The 15,403-nt window shown below is 50.3% G+C and overlaps 13 non-coding genes across 13 annotated transcripts; all 13 read right to left on the bottom strand.

Annotated features, from left to right (window-relative positions):
* Positions 1 to 963: 963 nt before the first annotated feature.
* LOC124743087 lies at positions 964 to 1,082 on the bottom strand. Its single transcript, XR_007010406.1, has one exon. It is a non-coding gene; the product is annotated as a 5S ribosomal RNA (ribosomal RNA).
* A 1,025-nt stretch (positions 1,083 to 2,107) lies between these two features.
* On the bottom strand, positions 2,108 to 2,226 carry LOC124743072. The gene has a single exon (XR_007010392.1). It is a non-coding gene; the product is annotated as a 5S ribosomal RNA (ribosomal RNA).
* A 1,024-nt stretch (positions 2,227 to 3,250) lies between these two features.
* LOC124743086 lies at positions 3,251 to 3,369 on the bottom strand. The gene has a single exon (XR_007010405.1). It is a non-coding gene; the product is annotated as a 5S ribosomal RNA (ribosomal RNA).
* A 1,025-nt stretch (positions 3,370 to 4,394) lies between these two features.
* On the bottom strand, positions 4,395 to 4,513 carry LOC124743085. Its single transcript, XR_007010404.1, has one exon. It is a non-coding gene; the product is annotated as a 5S ribosomal RNA (ribosomal RNA).
* A 1,025-nt stretch (positions 4,514 to 5,538) lies between these two features.
* Positions 5,539 to 5,657, bottom strand: LOC124743083. The gene has a single exon (XR_007010402.1). It is a non-coding gene; the product is annotated as a 5S ribosomal RNA (ribosomal RNA).
* Positions 5,658 to 6,682: 1,025 nt separating this feature from the next.
* On the bottom strand, positions 6,683 to 6,801 carry LOC124743082. Its single transcript, XR_007010401.1, has one exon. It is a non-coding gene; the product is annotated as a 5S ribosomal RNA (ribosomal RNA).
* Positions 6,802 to 7,826: 1,025 nt separating this feature from the next.
* Positions 7,827 to 7,945, bottom strand: LOC124743081. The gene has a single exon (XR_007010400.1). It is a non-coding gene; the product is annotated as a 5S ribosomal RNA (ribosomal RNA).
* Positions 7,946 to 8,970: 1,025 nt separating this feature from the next.
* Positions 8,971 to 9,089, bottom strand: LOC124743080. Its single transcript, XR_007010399.1, has one exon. It is a non-coding gene; the product is annotated as a 5S ribosomal RNA (ribosomal RNA).
* Positions 9,090 to 10,114: 1,025 nt separating this feature from the next.
* Positions 10,115 to 10,233, bottom strand: LOC124743060. Its single transcript, XR_007010381.1, has one exon. It is a non-coding gene; the product is annotated as a 5S ribosomal RNA (ribosomal RNA).
* Positions 10,234 to 11,258: 1,025 nt separating this feature from the next.
* Positions 11,259 to 11,377, bottom strand: LOC124743079. The gene has a single exon (XR_007010398.1). It is a non-coding gene; the product is annotated as a 5S ribosomal RNA (ribosomal RNA).
* A 1,032-nt stretch (positions 11,378 to 12,409) lies between these two features.
* On the bottom strand, positions 12,410 to 12,528 carry LOC124743077. The gene has a single exon (XR_007010397.1). It is a non-coding gene; the product is annotated as a 5S ribosomal RNA (ribosomal RNA).
* Positions 12,529 to 13,553: 1,025 nt separating this feature from the next.
* Positions 13,554 to 13,672, bottom strand: LOC124743018. The gene has a single exon (XR_007010344.1). It is a non-coding gene; the product is annotated as a 5S ribosomal RNA (ribosomal RNA).
* A 1,025-nt stretch (positions 13,673 to 14,697) lies between these two features.
* LOC124743076 lies at positions 14,698 to 14,816 on the bottom strand. Its single transcript, XR_007010396.1, has one exon. It is a non-coding gene; the product is annotated as a 5S ribosomal RNA (ribosomal RNA).
* Between the last annotated feature and the right edge of the window lie 587 nt (positions 14,817 to 15,403).

Below are 15,403 nucleotides of genomic sequence, written 5' to 3'. Positions count from 1 at the left end.
TCTTACTTTTCGGTCGAAAGCAGCCGCATTTTTTTTTATTGACAATTCGTCACGTTAGCGCGAACGCAATCCTGAGTTCCAAAACTTATGAGCCGGAAGGACGTGCTTCGTGTATTTTTTTTTTGTGAGCTTTATAAATTTATTTATTAACATTACATCGTTACAAGCTAACAACTTTACAACATAAAACATGAACAGAATTGTAATTTTAAGCACTTCCTTCCGCAATCCGACGTGCCAGCAGAGCGACTGCCGAACTAGCGGGCGCGCCGCCGTGTGTGTGAGACGCGCAGCTTCTCGTTGCACCTCCTGTCATCCGCTTGGCGCGTGCAGCCTTCGACACTCGCGGAAGACGCATCTTGTCCCTGGCGTCCAGCGCAGGAGGGCTGGCGCGCGGCCGGCCGGCGTGTGGCCTGTGCGGGGTGTGGCAGTGTCTTGTTGGAGGGCGCCACTGCTGGCGATGTGAGCTTCCTCGCCTCGCCTCGCCTCGCCTCAGACGAGGTGTTTGCGTAATTTGCAGTGCATTCGCACCATTCCTGTCCCTGTGCCTGTCCCCGTCCCGACTTGTCCCGACTTTGCTCGACTGCCGCTCGCTGCCGCTCGGGTCGTGGCCCATATAACAGCGCAAGCACAAGAAACGTCTGCAGGAGATGAGGAGACGAGACGAGACGACTAAAGAATAACTTTATGATTACATATCGAAGTAGGAATTGTACACCGCTACACAACAACAGGCGCTGACGTATTTCAGAACATATCTGCCTATTCGTACTGTTTTGTCGTTTTCAAAGACTTCCTGGCGAACTTGGTTAGCACATTCTCCCTCAAACTGAGACATTTACTGCAATTTCGTACCTTATGGTCACTACAGTAGTTTAAAATGCTTAAGCAAGAATCTTTGTCACAACAGAACGGTGGTATGGAAAGAGGGCGGTATAAAAAAAAAAAAAGTAAATGAAGGGGAGCCAACAGCACGTGGTGTTCCCAGGCGGTCAACCATCCAAGTACTAACCACGCCCGATGTTGCTTAACTTCGGTGATCGGACGAGAACCGGTGTACTCAACATGGTATGGCCGTTGGCGCCCATATAATGTAGGCGCATGGCAGAATTCGCATTCGGTTCTTATCCCAACACACACAAAATCTTACTTTTCGGTCGAAAGCAGCCGCATTTTTTTTTATTGACAATTCGTCACGTTAGCGCGAACGCAATCCTGAGTTCCAAAACTTATGAGCCGGAAGGACGTGCTTCGTGTATTTTTTTTTTGTGAGCTTTATAAATTTATTTATTAACATTACATCGTTACAAGCTAACAACTTTACAACATAAAACATGAACAGAATTGTAATTTTAAGCACTTCCTTCCGCAATCCGACGTGCCAGCAGAGCGACTGCCGAACTAGCGGGCGCGCCGCCGTGTGTGTGAGACGCGCAGCTTCTCGTTGCACCTCCTGTCATCCGCTTGGCGCGTGCAGCCTTCGACACTCGCGGAAGACGCATCTTGTCCCTGGCGTCCAGCGCAGGAGGGCTGGCGCGCGGCCGGCCGGCGTGTGGCCTGTGCGGGGTGTGGCAGTGTCTTGTTGGAGGGCGCCACTGCTGGCGATGTGAGCTTCCTCGCCTCGCCTCGCCTCGCCTCAGACGAGGTGTTTGCGTAATTTGCAGTGCATTCGCACCATTCCTGTCCCTGTGCCTGTCCCCGTCCCGACTTGTCCCGACTTTGCTCGACTGCCGCTCGCTGCCGCTCGGGTCGTGGCCCATATAACAGCGCAAGCACAAGAAACGTCTGCAGGAGATGAGGAGACGAGACGAGACGACTAAAGAATAACTTTATGATTACATATCGAAGTAGGAATTGTACACCGCTACACAACAACAGGCGCTGACGTATTTCAGAACATATCTGCCTATTCGTACTGTTTTGTCGTTTTCAAAGACTTCCTGGCGAACTTGGTTAGCACATTCTCCCTCAAACTGAGACATTTACTGCAATTTCGTACCTTATGGTCACTACAGTAGTTTAAAATGCTTAAGCAAGAATCTTTGTCACAACAGAACGGTGGTATGGAAAGAGGGCGGTATAAAAAAAAAAAAAGTAAATGAAGGGGAGCCAACAGCACGTGGTGTTCCCAGGCGGTCACCCATCCAAGTACTAACCACGCCCGATGTTGCTTAACTTCGGTGATCGGACGAGAACCGGTGTACTCAACATGGTATGGCCGTTGGCGCCCATATAATGTAGGCGCATGGCAGAATTCGCATTCGGTTCTTATCCCAACACACACAAAATCTTACTTTTCGGTCGAAAGCAGCCGCATTTTTTTTTATTGACAATTCGTCACGTTAGCGCGAACGCAATCCTGAGTTCCAAAACTTATGAGCCGGAAGGACGTGCTTCGTGTATTTTTTTTTGTGAGCTTTATAAATTTATTTATTAACATTACATCGTTACAAGCTAACAACTTTACAACATAAAACATGAACAGAATTGTAATTTTAAGCACTTCCTTCCGCAATCCGACGTGCCAGCAGAGCGACTGCCGAACTAGCGGGCGCGCCGCCGTGTGTGTGAGACGCGCAGCTTCTCGTTGCACCTCCTGTCATCCGCTTGGCGCGTGCAGCCTTCGACACTCGCGGAAGACGCATCTTGTCCCTGGCGTCCAGCGCAGGAGGGCTGGCGCGCGGCCGGCCGGCGTGTGGCCTGTGCGGGGTGTGGCAGTGTCTTGTTGGAGGGCGCCACTGCTGGCGATGTGAGCTTCCTCGCCTCGCCTCGCCTCGCCTCAGACGAGGTGTTTGCGTAATTTGCAGTGCATTCGCACCATTCCTGTCCCTGTGCCTGTCCCCGTCCCGACTTGTCCCGACTTTGCTCGACTGCCGCTCGCTGCCGCTCGGGTCGTGGCCCATATAACAGCGCAAGCACAAGAAACGTCTGCAGGAGATGAGGAGACGAGACGAGACGACTAAAGAATAACTTTATGATTACATATCGAAGTAGGAATTGTACACCGCTACACAACAACAGGCGCTGACGTATTTCAGAACATATCTGCCTATTCGTACTGTTTTGTCGTTTTCAAAGACTTCCTGGCGAACTTGGTTAGCACATTCTCCCTCAAACTGAGACATTTACTGCAATTTCGTACCTTATGGTCACTACAGTAGTTTAAAATGCTTAAGCAAGAATCTTTGTCACAACAGAACGGTGGTATGGAAAGAGGGCGGTATAAAAAAAAAAAAAGTAAATGAAGGGGAGCCAACAGCACGTGGTGTTCCCAGGCGGTCAACCATCCAAGTACTAACCACGCCCGATGTTGCTTAACTTCGGTGATCGGACGAGAACCGGTGTACTCAACATGGTATGGCCGTTGGCGCCCATATAATGTAGGCGCATGGCAGAATTCGCATTCGGTTCTTATCCCAACACACACAAAATCTTACTTTTCGGTCGAAAGCAGCCGCATTTTTTTTTATTGACAATTCGTCACGTTAGCGCGAACGCAATCCTGAGTTCCAAAACTTATGAGCCGGAAGGACGTGCTTCGTGTATTTTTTTTTTGTGAGCTTTATAAATTTATTTATTAACATTACATCGTTACAAGCTAACAACTTTACAACATAAAACATGAACAGAATTGTAATTTTAAGCACTTCCTTCCGCAATCCGACGTGCCAGCAGAGCGACTGCCGAACTAGCGGGCGCGCCGCCGTGTGTGTGAGACGCGCAGCTTCTCGTTGCACCTCCTGTCATCCGCTTGGCGCGTGCAGCCTTCGACACTCGCGGAAGACGCATCTTGTCCCTGGCGTCCAGCGCAGGAGGGCTGGCGCGCGGCCGGCCGGCGTGTGGCCTGTGCGGGGTGTGGCAGTGTCTTGTTGGAGGGCGCCACTGCTGGCGATGTGAGCTTCCTCGCCTCGCCTCGCCTCGCCTCAGACGAGGTGTTTGCGTAATTTGCAGTGCATTCGCACCATTCCTGTCCCTGTGCCTGTCCCCGTCCCGACTTGTCCCGACTTTGCTCGACTGCCGCTCGCTGCCGCTCGGGTCGTGGCCCATATAACAGCGCAAGCACAAGAAACGTCTGCAGGAGATGAGGAGACGAGACGAGACGACTAAAGAATAACTTTATGATTACATATCGAAGTAGGAATTGTACACCGCTACACAACAACAGGCGCTGACGTATTTCAGAACATATCTGCCTATTCGTACTGTTTTGTCGTTTTCAAAGACTTCCTGGCGAACTTGGTTAGCACATTCTCCCTCAAACTGAGACATTTACTGCAATTTCGTACCTTATGGTCACTACAGTAGTTTAAAATGCTTAAGCAAGAATCTTTGTCACAACAGAACGGTGGTATGGAAAGAGGGCGGTATAAAAAAAAAAAAAGTAAATGAAGGGGAGCCAACAGCACGTGGTGTTCCCAGGCGGTCAACCATCCAAGTACTAACCACGCCCGATGTTGCTTAACTTCGGTGATCGGACGAGAACCGGTGTACTCAACATGGTATGGCCGTTGGCGCCCATATAATGTAGGCGCATGGCAGAATTCGCATTCGGTTCTTATCCCAACACACACAAAATCTTACTTTTCGGTCGAAAGCAGCCGCATTTTTTTTTATTGACAATTCGTCACGTTAGCGCGAACGCAATCCTGAGTTCCAAAACTTATGAGCCGGAAGGACGTGCTTCGTGTATTTTTTTTTTGTGAGCTTTATAAATTTATTTATTAACATTACATCGTTACAAGCTAACAACTTTACAACATAAAACATGAACAGAATTGTAATTTTAAGCACTTCCTTCCGCAATCCGACGTGCCAGCAGAGCGACTGCCGAACTAGCGGGCGCGCCGCCGTGTGTGTGAGACGCGCAGCTTCTCGTTGCACCTCCTGTCATCCGCTTGGCGCGTGCAGCCTTCGACACTCGCGGAAGACGCATCTTGTCCCTGGCGTCCAGCGCAGGAGGGCTGGCGCGCGGCCGGCCGGCGTGTGGCCTGTGCGGGGTGTGGCAGTGTCTTGTTGGAGGGCGCCACTGCTGGCGATGTGAGCTTCCTCGCCTCGCCTCGCCTCGCCTCAGACGAGGTGTTTGCGTAATTTGCAGTGCATTCGCACCATTCCTGTCCCTGTGCCTGTCCCCGTCCCGACTTGTCCCGACTTTGCTCGACTGCCGCTCGCTGCCGCTCGGGTCGTGGCCCATATAACAGCGCAAGCACAAGAAACGTCTGCAGGAGATGAGGAGACGAGACGAGACGACTAAAGAATAACTTTATGATTACATATCGAAGTAGGAATTGTACACCGCTACACAACAACAGGCGCTGACGTATTTCAGAACATATCTGCCTATTCGTACTGTTTTGTCGTTTTCAAAGACTTCCTGGCGAACTTGGTTAGCACATTCTCCCTCAAACTGAGACATTTACTGCAATTTCGTACCTTATGGTCACTACAGTAGTTTAAAATGCTTAAGCAAGAATCTTTGTCACAACAGAACGGTGGTATGGAAAGAGGGCGGTATAAAAAAAAAAAAAGTAAATGAAGGGGAGCCAACAGCACGTGGTGTTCCCAGGCGGTCAACCATCCAAGTACTAACCACGCCCGATGTTGCTTAACTTCGGTGATCGGACGAGAACCGGTGTACTCAACATGGTATGGCCGTTGGCGCCCATATAATGTAGGCGCATGGCAGAATTCGCATTCGGTTCTTATCCCAACACACACAAAATCTTACTTTTCGGTCGAAAGCAGCCGCATTTTTTTTTATTGACAATTCGTCACGTTAGCGCGAACGCAATCCTGAGTTCCAAAACTTATGAGCCGGAAGGACGTGCTTCGTGTATTTTTTTTTTGTGAGCTTTATAAATTTATTTATTAACATTACATCGTTACAAGCTAACAACTTTACAACATAAAACATGAACAGAATTGTAATTTTAAGCACTTCCTTCCGCAATCCGACGTGCCAGCAGAGCGACTGCCGAACTAGCGGGCGCGCCGCCGTGTGTGTGAGACGCGCAGCTTCTCGTTGCACCTCCTGTCATCCGCTTGGCGCGTGCAGCCTTCGACACTCGCGGAAGACGCATCTTGTCCCTGGCGTCCAGCGCAGGAGGGCTGGCGCGCGGCCGGCCGGCGTGTGGCCTGTGCGGGGTGTGGCAGTGTCTTGTTGGAGGGCGCCACTGCTGGCGATGTGAGCTTCCTCGCCTCGCCTCGCCTCGCCTCAGACGAGGTGTTTGCGTAATTTGCAGTGCATTCGCACCATTCCTGTCCCTGTGCCTGTCCCCGTCCCGACTTGTCCCGACTTTGCTCGACTGCCGCTCGCTGCCGCTCGGGTCGTGGCCCATATAACAGCGCAAGCACAAGAAACGTCTGCAGGAGATGAGGAGACGAGACGAGACGACTAAAGAATAACTTTATGATTACATATCGAAGTAGGAATTGTACACCGCTACACAACAACAGGCGCTGACGTATTTCAGAACATATCTGCCTATTCGTACTGTTTTGTCGTTTTCAAAGACTTCCTGGCGAACTTGGTTAGCACATTCTCCCTCAAACTGAGACATTTACTGCAATTTCGTACCTTATGGTCACTACAGTAGTTTAAAATGCTTAAGCAAGAATCTTTGTCACAACAGAACGGTGGTATGGAAAGAGGGCGGTATAAAAAAAAAAAAAGTAAATGAAGGGGAGCCAACAGCACGTGGTGTTCCCAGGCGGTCAACCATCCAAGTACTAACCACGCCCGATGTTGCTTAACTTCGGTGATCGGACGAGAACCGGTGTACTCAACATGGTATGGCCGTTGGCGCCCATATAATGTAGGCGCATGGCAGAATTCGCATTCGGTTCTTATCCCAACACACACAAAATCTTACTTTTCGGTCGAAAGCAGCCGCATTTTTTTTTATTGACAATTCGTCACGTTAGCGCGAACGCAATCCTGAGTTCCAAAACTTATGAGCCGGAAGGACGTGCTTCGTGTATTTTTTTTTTGTGAGCTTTATAAATTTATTTATTAACATTACATCGTTACAAGCTAACAACTTTACAACATAAAACATGAACAGAATTGTAATTTTAAGCACTTCCTTCCGCAATCCGACGTGCCAGCAGAGCGACTGCCGAACTAGCGGGCGCGCCGCCGTGTGTGTGAGACGCGCAGCTTCTCGTTGCACCTCCTGTCATCCGCTTGGCGCGTGCAGCCTTCGACACTCGCGGAAGACGCATCTTGTCCCTGGCGTCCAGCGCAGGAGGGCTGGCGCGCGGCCGGCCGGCGTGTGGCCTGTGCGGGGTGTGGCAGTGTCTTGTTGGAGGGCGCCACTGCTGGCGATGTGAGCTTCCTCGCCTCGCCTCGCCTCGCCTCAGACGAGGTGTTTGCGTAATTTGCAGTGCATTCGCACCATTCCTGTCCCTGTGCCTGTCCCCGTCCCGACTTGTCCCGACTTTGCTCGACTGCCGCTCGCTGCCGCTCGGGTCGTGGCCCATATAACAGCGCAAGCACAAGAAACGTCTGCAGGAGATGAGGAGACGAGACGAGACGACTAAAGAATAACTTTATGATTACATATCGAAGTAGGAATTGTACACCGCTACACAACAACAGGCGCTGACGTATTTCAGAACATATCTGCCTATTCGTACTGTTTTGTCGTTTTCAAAGACTTCCTGGCGAACTTGGTTAGCACATTCTCCCTCAAACTGAGACATTTACTGCAATTTCGTACCTTATGGTCACTACAGTAGTTTAAAATGCTTAAGCAAGAATCTTTGTCACAACAGAACGGTGGTATGGAAAGAGGGCGGTATAAAAAAAAAAAAAGTAAATGAAGGGGAGCCAACAGCACGTGGTGTTCCCAGGCGGTCAACCATCCAAGTACTAACCACGCCCGATGTTGCTTAACTTCGGTGATCGGACGAGAACCGGTGTACTCAACATGGTATGGCCGTTGGCGCCCATATAATGTAGGCGCATGGCAGAATTCGCATTCGGTTCTTATCCCAACACACACAAAATCTTACTTTTCGGTCGAAAGCAGCCGCATTTTTTTTTATTGACAATTCGTCACGTTAGCGCGAACGCAATCCTGAGTTCCAAAACTTATGAGCCGGAAGGACGTGCTTCGTGTATTTTTTTTTTGTGAGCTTTATAAATTTATTTATTAACATTACATCGTTACAAGCTAACAACTTTACAACATAAAACATGAACAGAATTGTAATTTTAAGCACTTCCTTCCGCAATCCGACGTGCCAGCAGAGCGACTGCCGAACTAGCGGGCGCGCCGCCGTGTGTGTGAGACGCGCAGCTTCTCGTTGCACCTCCTGTCATCCGCTTGGCGCGTGCAGCCTTCGACACTCGCGGAAGACGCATCTTGTCCCTGGCGTCCAGCGCAGGAGGGCTGGCGCGCGGCCGGCCGGCGTGTGGCCTGTGCGGGGTGTGGCAGTGTCTTGTTGGAGGGCGCCACTGCTGGCGATGTGAGCTTCCTCGCCTCGCCTCGCCTCGCCTCAGACGAGGTGTTTGCGTAATTTGCAGTGCATTCGCACCATTCCTGTCCCTGTGCCTGTCCCCGTCCCGACTTGTCCCGACTTTGCTCGACTGCCGCTCGCTGCCGCTCGGGTCGTGGCCCATATAACAGCGCAAGCACAAGAAACGTCTGCAGGAGATGAGGAGACGAGACGAGACGACTAAAGAATAACTTTATGATTACATATCGAAGTAGGAATTGTACACCGCTACACAACAACAGGCGCTGACGTATTTCAGAACATATCTGCCTATTCGTACTGTTTTGTCGTTTTCAAAGACTTCCTGGCGAACTTGGTTAGCACATTCTCCCTCAAACTGAGACATTTACTGCAATTTCGTACCTTATGGTCACTACAGTAGTTTAAAATGCTTAAGCAAGAATCTTTGTCACAACAGAACGGTGGTATGGAAAGAGGGCGGTATAAAAAAAAAAAAAGTAAATGAAGGGGAGCCAACAGCACGTGGTGTTCCCAGGCGGTCAACCATCCAAGTACTAACCACGCCCGATGTTGCTTAACTTCGGTGATCGGACGAGAACCGGTGTACTCAACATGGTATGGCCGTTGGCGCCCATATAATGTAGGCGCATGGCAGAATTCGCATTCGGTTCTTATCCCAACACACACAAAATCTTACTTTTCGGTCGAAAGCAGCCGCATTTTTTTTTATTGACAATTCGTCACGTTAGCGCGAACGCAATCCTGAGTTCCAAAACTTATGAGCCGGAAGGACGTGCTTCGTGTATTTTTTTTTTGTGAGCTTTATAAATTTATTTATTAACATTACATCGTTACAAGCTAACAACTTTACAACATAAAACATGAACAGAATTGTAATTTTAAGCACTTCCTTCCGCAATCCGACGTGCCAGCAGAGCGACTGCCGAACTAGCGGGCGCGCCGCCGTGTGTGTGAGACGCGCAGCTTCTCGTTGCACCTCCTGTCATCCGCTTGGCGCGTGCAGCCTTCGACACTCGCGGAAGACGCATCTTGTCCCTGGCGTCCAGCGCAGGAGGGCTGGCGCGCGGCCGGCCGGCGTGTGGCCTGTGCGGGGTGTGGCAGTGTCTTGTTGGAGGGCGCCACTGCTGGCGATGTGAGCTTCCTCGCCTCGCCTCGCCTCGCCTCAGACGAGGTGTTTGCGTAATTTGCAGTGCATTCGCACCATTCCTGTCCCTGTGCCTGTCCCCGTCCCGACTTGTCCCGACTTTGCTCGACTGCCGCTCGCTGCCGCTCGGGTCGTGGCCCATATAACAGCGCAAGCACAAGAAACGTCTGCAGGAGATGAGGAGACGAGACGAGACGACTAAAGAATAACTTTATGATTACATATCGAAGTAGGAATTGTACACCGCTACACAACAACAGGCGCTGACGTATTTCAGAACATATCTGCCTATTCGTACTGTTTTGTCGTTTTCAAAGACTTCCTGGCGAACTTGGTTAGCACATTCTCCCTCAAACTGAGACATTTACTGCAATTTCGTACCTTATGGTCACTACAGTAGTTTAAAATGCTTAAGCAAGAATCTTTGTCACAACAGAACGGTGGTATGGAAAGAGGGCGGTATAAAAAAAAAAAAAGTAAATGAAGGGGAGCCAACAGCACGTGGTGTTCCCAGGCGGTCACCCATCCAAGTACTAACCACGCCCGATGTTGCTTAACTTCGGTGATCGGACGAGAACCGGTGTACTCAACATGGTATGGCCGTTGGCGCCCATATAATGTAGGCGCATGGCAGAATTCGCATTCGGTTCTTATCCCAACACACACAAAATCTTACTTTTCGGTCGAAAGCAGCCGCATTTTTTTTTATTGACAATTCGTCACGTTAGCGCGAACGCAATCCTGAGTTCCAAAACTTATGAGCCGGAAGGACGTGCTTCGTGTATTTTTTTTTGTGAGCTTTATAAATTTATTTATTAACATTACATCGTTACAAGCTAACAACTTTACAACATAAAACATGAACAGAATTGTAATTTTAAGCACTTCCTTCCGCAATCCGACGTGCCAGCAGAGCGACTGCCGAACTAGCGGGCGCGCCGCCGTGTGTGTGAGACGCGCAGCTTCTCGTTGCACCTCCTGTCATCCGCTTGGCGCGTGCAGCCTTCGACACTCGCGGAAGACGCATCTTGTCCCTGGCGTCCAGCGCAGGAGGGCTGGCGCGCGGCCGGCCGGCGTGTGGCCTGTGCGGGGTGTGGCAGTGTCTTGTTGGAGGGCGCCACTGCTGGCGATGTGAGCTTCCTCGCCTCGCCTCGCCTCGCCTCAGACGAGGTGTTTGCGTAATTTGCAGTGCATTCGCACCATTCCTGTCCCTGTGCCTGTCCCCCGTCCCGACTTGTCCCGACTTTGCTCGACTGCCGCTCGCTGCCGCTCGGGTCGTGGCCCATATAACAGCGCAAGCACAAGAAACGTCTGCAGGAGATGAGGAGACGAGACGAGACGACTAAAGAATAACTTTATGATTACATATCGAAGTAGGAATTGTACACCGCTACACAACAACAGGCGCTGACGTATTTCAGAACATATCTGCCTATTCGTACTGTTTTGTCGTTTTCAAAGACTTCCTGGCGAACTTGGTTAGCACATTCTCCCTCAAACTGAGACATTTACTGCAATTTCGTACCTTATGGTCACTACAGTAGTTTAAAATGCTTAAGCAAGAATCTTTGTCACAACAGAACGGTGGTATGGAAAGAGGGCGGTATAAAAAAAAAAAAAGTAAATGAAGGGGAGCCAACAGCACGTGGTGTTCCCAGGCGGTCAACCATCCAAGTACTAACCACGCCCGATGTTGCTTAACTTCGGTGATCGGACGAGAACCGGTGTACTCAACATGGTATGGCCGTTGGCGCCCATATAATGTAGGCGCATGGCAGAATTCGCATTCGGTTCTTATCCCAACACACACAAAATCTTACTTTTCGGTCGAAAGCAGCCGCATTTTTTTTTATTGACAATTCGTCACGTTAGCGCGAACGCAATCCTGAGTTCCAAAACTTATGAGCCGGAAGGACGTGCTTCGTGTATTTTTTTTTTGTGAGCTTTATAAATTTATTTATTAACATTACATCGTTACAAGCTAACAACTTTACAACATAAAACATGAACAGAATTGTAATTTTAAGCACTTCCTTCCGCAATCCGACGTGCCAGCAGAGCGACTGCCGAACTAGCGGGCGCGCCGCCGTGTGTGTGAGACGCGCAGCTTCTCGTTGCACCTCCTGTCATCCGCTTGGCGCGTGCAGCCTTCGACACTCGCGGAAGACGCATCTTGTCCCTGGCGTCCAGCGCAGGAGGGCTGGCGCGCGGCCGGCCGGCGTGTGGCCTGTGCGGGGTGTGGCAGTGTCTTGTTGGAGGGCGCCACTGCTGGCGATGTGAGCTTCCTCGCCTCGCCTCGCCTCGCCTCAGACGAGGTGTTTGCGTAATTTGCAGTGCATTCGCACCATTCCTGTCCCTGTGCCTGTCCCCGTCCCGACTTGTCCCGACTTTGCTCGACTGCCGCTCGCTGCCGCTCGGGTCGTGGCCCATATAACAGCGAACAGCGCAAGCACAAGAAACGTCTGCAGGAGATGAGGAGACGAGACGAGACGACTAAAGAATAACTTTATGATTACATATCGAAGTAGGAATTGTACACCGCTACACAACAACAGGCGCTGACGTATTTCAGAACATATCTGCCTATTCGTACTGTTTTGTCGTTTTCAAGACTTCCTGGCGAACTTGGTTAGCACATTCTCCCTCAAACTGAGACATTTACTGCAATTTCGTACCTTATGGTCACTACAGTAGTTTAAAATGCTTAAGCAAGAATCTTTGTCACAACAGAACGGTGGTATGGAAAGAGGGCGGTATAAAAAAAAAAAAAGTAAATGAAGGGGGAGCCAACAGCACGTGGTGTTCCCAGGCGGTCAACCATCCAAGTACTAACCACGCCCGATGTTGCTTAACTTCGGTGATCGGACGAGAACCGGTGTACTCAACATGGTATGGCCGTTGGCGCCCATATAATGTAGGCGCATGGCAGAATTCGCATTCGGTTCTTATCCCAACACACACAAAATCTTACTTTTCGGTCGAAAGCAGCCGCATTTTTTTTTATTGACAATTCGTCACGTTAGCGCGAACGCAATCCTGAGTTCCAAAACTTATGAGCCGGAAGGACGTGCTTCGTGTATTTTTTTTTTGTGAGCTTTATAAATTTATTTATTAACATTACATCGTTACAAGCTAACAACTTTACAACATAAAACATGAACAGAATTGTAATTTTAAGCACTTCCTTCCGCAATCCGACGTGCCAGCAGAGCGACTGCCGAACTAGCGGGCGCGCCGCCGTGTGTGTGAGACGCGCAGCTTCTCGTTGCACCTCCTGTCATCCGCTTGGCGCGTGCAGCCTTCGACACTCGCGGAAGACGCATCTTGTCCCTGGCGTCCAGCGCAGGAGGGCTGGCGCGCGGCCGGCCGGCGTGTGGCCTGTGCGGGGTGTGGCAGTGTCTTGTTGGAGGGCGCCACTGCTGGCGATGTGAGCTTCCTCGCCTCGCCTCGCCTCGCCTCAGACGAGGTGTTTGCGTAATTTGCAGTGCATTCGCACCATTCCTGTCCCTGTGCCTGTCCCCGTCCCGACTTGTCCCGACTTTGCTCGACTGCCGCTCGCTGCCGCTCGGGTCGTGGCCCATATAACAGCGCAAGCACAAGAAACGTCTGCAGGAGATGAGGAGACGAGACGAGACGACTAAAGAATAACTTTATGATTACATATCGAAGTAGGAATTGTACACCGCTACACAACAACAGGCGCTGACGTATTTCAGAACATATCTGCCTATTCGTACTGTTTTGTCGTTTTCAAAGACTTCCTGGCGAACTTGGTTAGCACATTCTCCCTCAAACTGAGACATTTACTGCAATTTCGTACCTTATGGTCACTACAGTAGTTTAAAATGCTTAAGCAAGAATCTTTGTCACAACAGAACGGTGGTATGGAAAGAGGGCGGTATAAAAAAAAAAAAAGTAAATGAAGGGGAGCCAACAGCACGTGGTGTTCCCAGGCGGTCACCCATCCAAGTACTAACCACGCCCGATGTTGCTTAACTTCGGTGATCGGACGAGAACCGGTGTACTCAACATGGTATGGCCGTTGGCGCCCATATAATGTAGGCGCAATGGCAGAATTCGCATTCGGTTCTTATCCCAACACACACAAAATCTTACTTTTCGGTCGAAAGCAGCCGCATTTTTTTTTATTGACAATTCGTCACGTTAGCGCGAACGCAATCCTGAGTTCCAAAACTTATGAGCCGGAAGGACGTGCTTCGTGTATTTTTTTTTTGTGAGCTTTATAAATTTATTTATTAACATTACATCGTTACAAGCTAACAACTTTACAACATAAAACATGAACAGAATTGTAATTTTAAGCACTTCCTTCCGCAATCCGACGTGCCAGCAGAGCGACTGCCGAACTAGCGGGCGCGCCGCCGTGTGTGTGAGACGCGCAGCTTCTCGTTGCACCTCCTGTCATCCGCTTGGCGCGTGCAGCCTTCGACACTCGCGGAAGACGCATCTTGTCCCTGGCGTCCAGCGCAGGAGGGCTGGCGCGCGGCCGGCCGCGTGTGGCCTGTGCGGGGTGTGGCAGTGTCTTGTTGGAGGGCGCCACTGCTGGCGATGTGAGCTTCCTCGCCTCGCCTCGCCTCGCCTCAGACGAGGTGTTTGCGTAATTTGCAGTGCATTCGCACCATTCCTGTCCCTGTGCCTGTCCCCGTCCCGACTTGTCCCGACTTTGCTCGACTGCCGCTCGCTGCCGCTCGGGTCGTGGCCCATATAACAGCGCAAGCACAAGAAACGTCTGCAGGAGATGAGGAGACGAGACGAGACGACTAAAGAATAACTTTATGATTACATATCGAAGTAGGAATTGTACACCGCTACACAACAACAGGCGCTGACGTATTTCAGAACATATCTGCCTATTCGTACTGTTTTGTCGTTTTCAAAGACTTCCTGGCGAACTTGGTTAGCACATTCTCCCTCAAACTGAGACATTTACTGCAATTTCGTACCTTATGGTCACTACAGTAGTTTAAAATGCTTAAGCAAGAATCTTTGTCACAACAGAACGGTGGTATGGAAAGAGGGCGGTATAAAAAAAAAAAAAGTAAATGAAGGGGAGCCAACAGCACGTGGTGTTCCCAGGCGGTCAACCATCCAAGTACTAACCACGCCCGATGTTGCTTAACTTCGGTGATCGGACGAGAACCGGTGTACTCAACATGGTATGGCCGTTGGCGCCCATATAATGTAGGCGCATGGCAGAATTCGCATTCGGTTCTTATCCCAACACACACAAAATCTTACTTTTCGGTCGAAAGCAGCCGCATTTTTTTTTATTGACAATTCGTCACGTTAGCGCGAACGCAATCCTGAGTTCCAAAACTTATGAGCCGGAAGGACGTGCTTCGTGTATTTTTTTTTTTGTGAGCTTTATAAATTTATTTATTAACATTACATCGTTACAAGCTAACAACTTTACAACATAAAACATGAACAGAATTGTAATTTTAAGCACTTCCTTCCGCAATCCGACGTGCCAGCAGAGCGACTGCCGAACTAGCGGGCGCGCCGCCGTGTGTGTGAGACGCGCAGCTTCTCGTTGCACCTCCTGTCATCCGCTTGGCGCGTGCAGCCTTCGACACTCGCGGAAGACGCATCTTGTCCCTGGCGTCCAGCGCAGGAGGGGCTGGCGCGCGGCCGGCCGGCGTGTGGCCTGTGCGGGTGTGGCAGTGTCTTGTTGGAGGGCGCCACTGCTGGCGATGTGAGCTTCCTCGCCTCGCCTCGCCTCGCCTCAGACGAGGTGTTTGCGTAATTTGCAGTGCA

Source organism: Schistocerca piceifrons, unplaced genomic scaffold (genome assembly GCF_021461385.2).
Source record: "Schistocerca piceifrons isolate TAMUIC-IGC-003096 unplaced genomic scaffold, iqSchPice1.1 HiC_scaffold_2411, whole genome shotgun sequence".
NCBI lineage: Eukaryota > Metazoa > Arthropoda > Insecta > Orthoptera > Acrididae > Schistocerca > Schistocerca piceifrons.
Note: the sequence above shows the minus strand (reverse complement) of the source record. Positions and strands in the feature narration are given on the sequence as shown.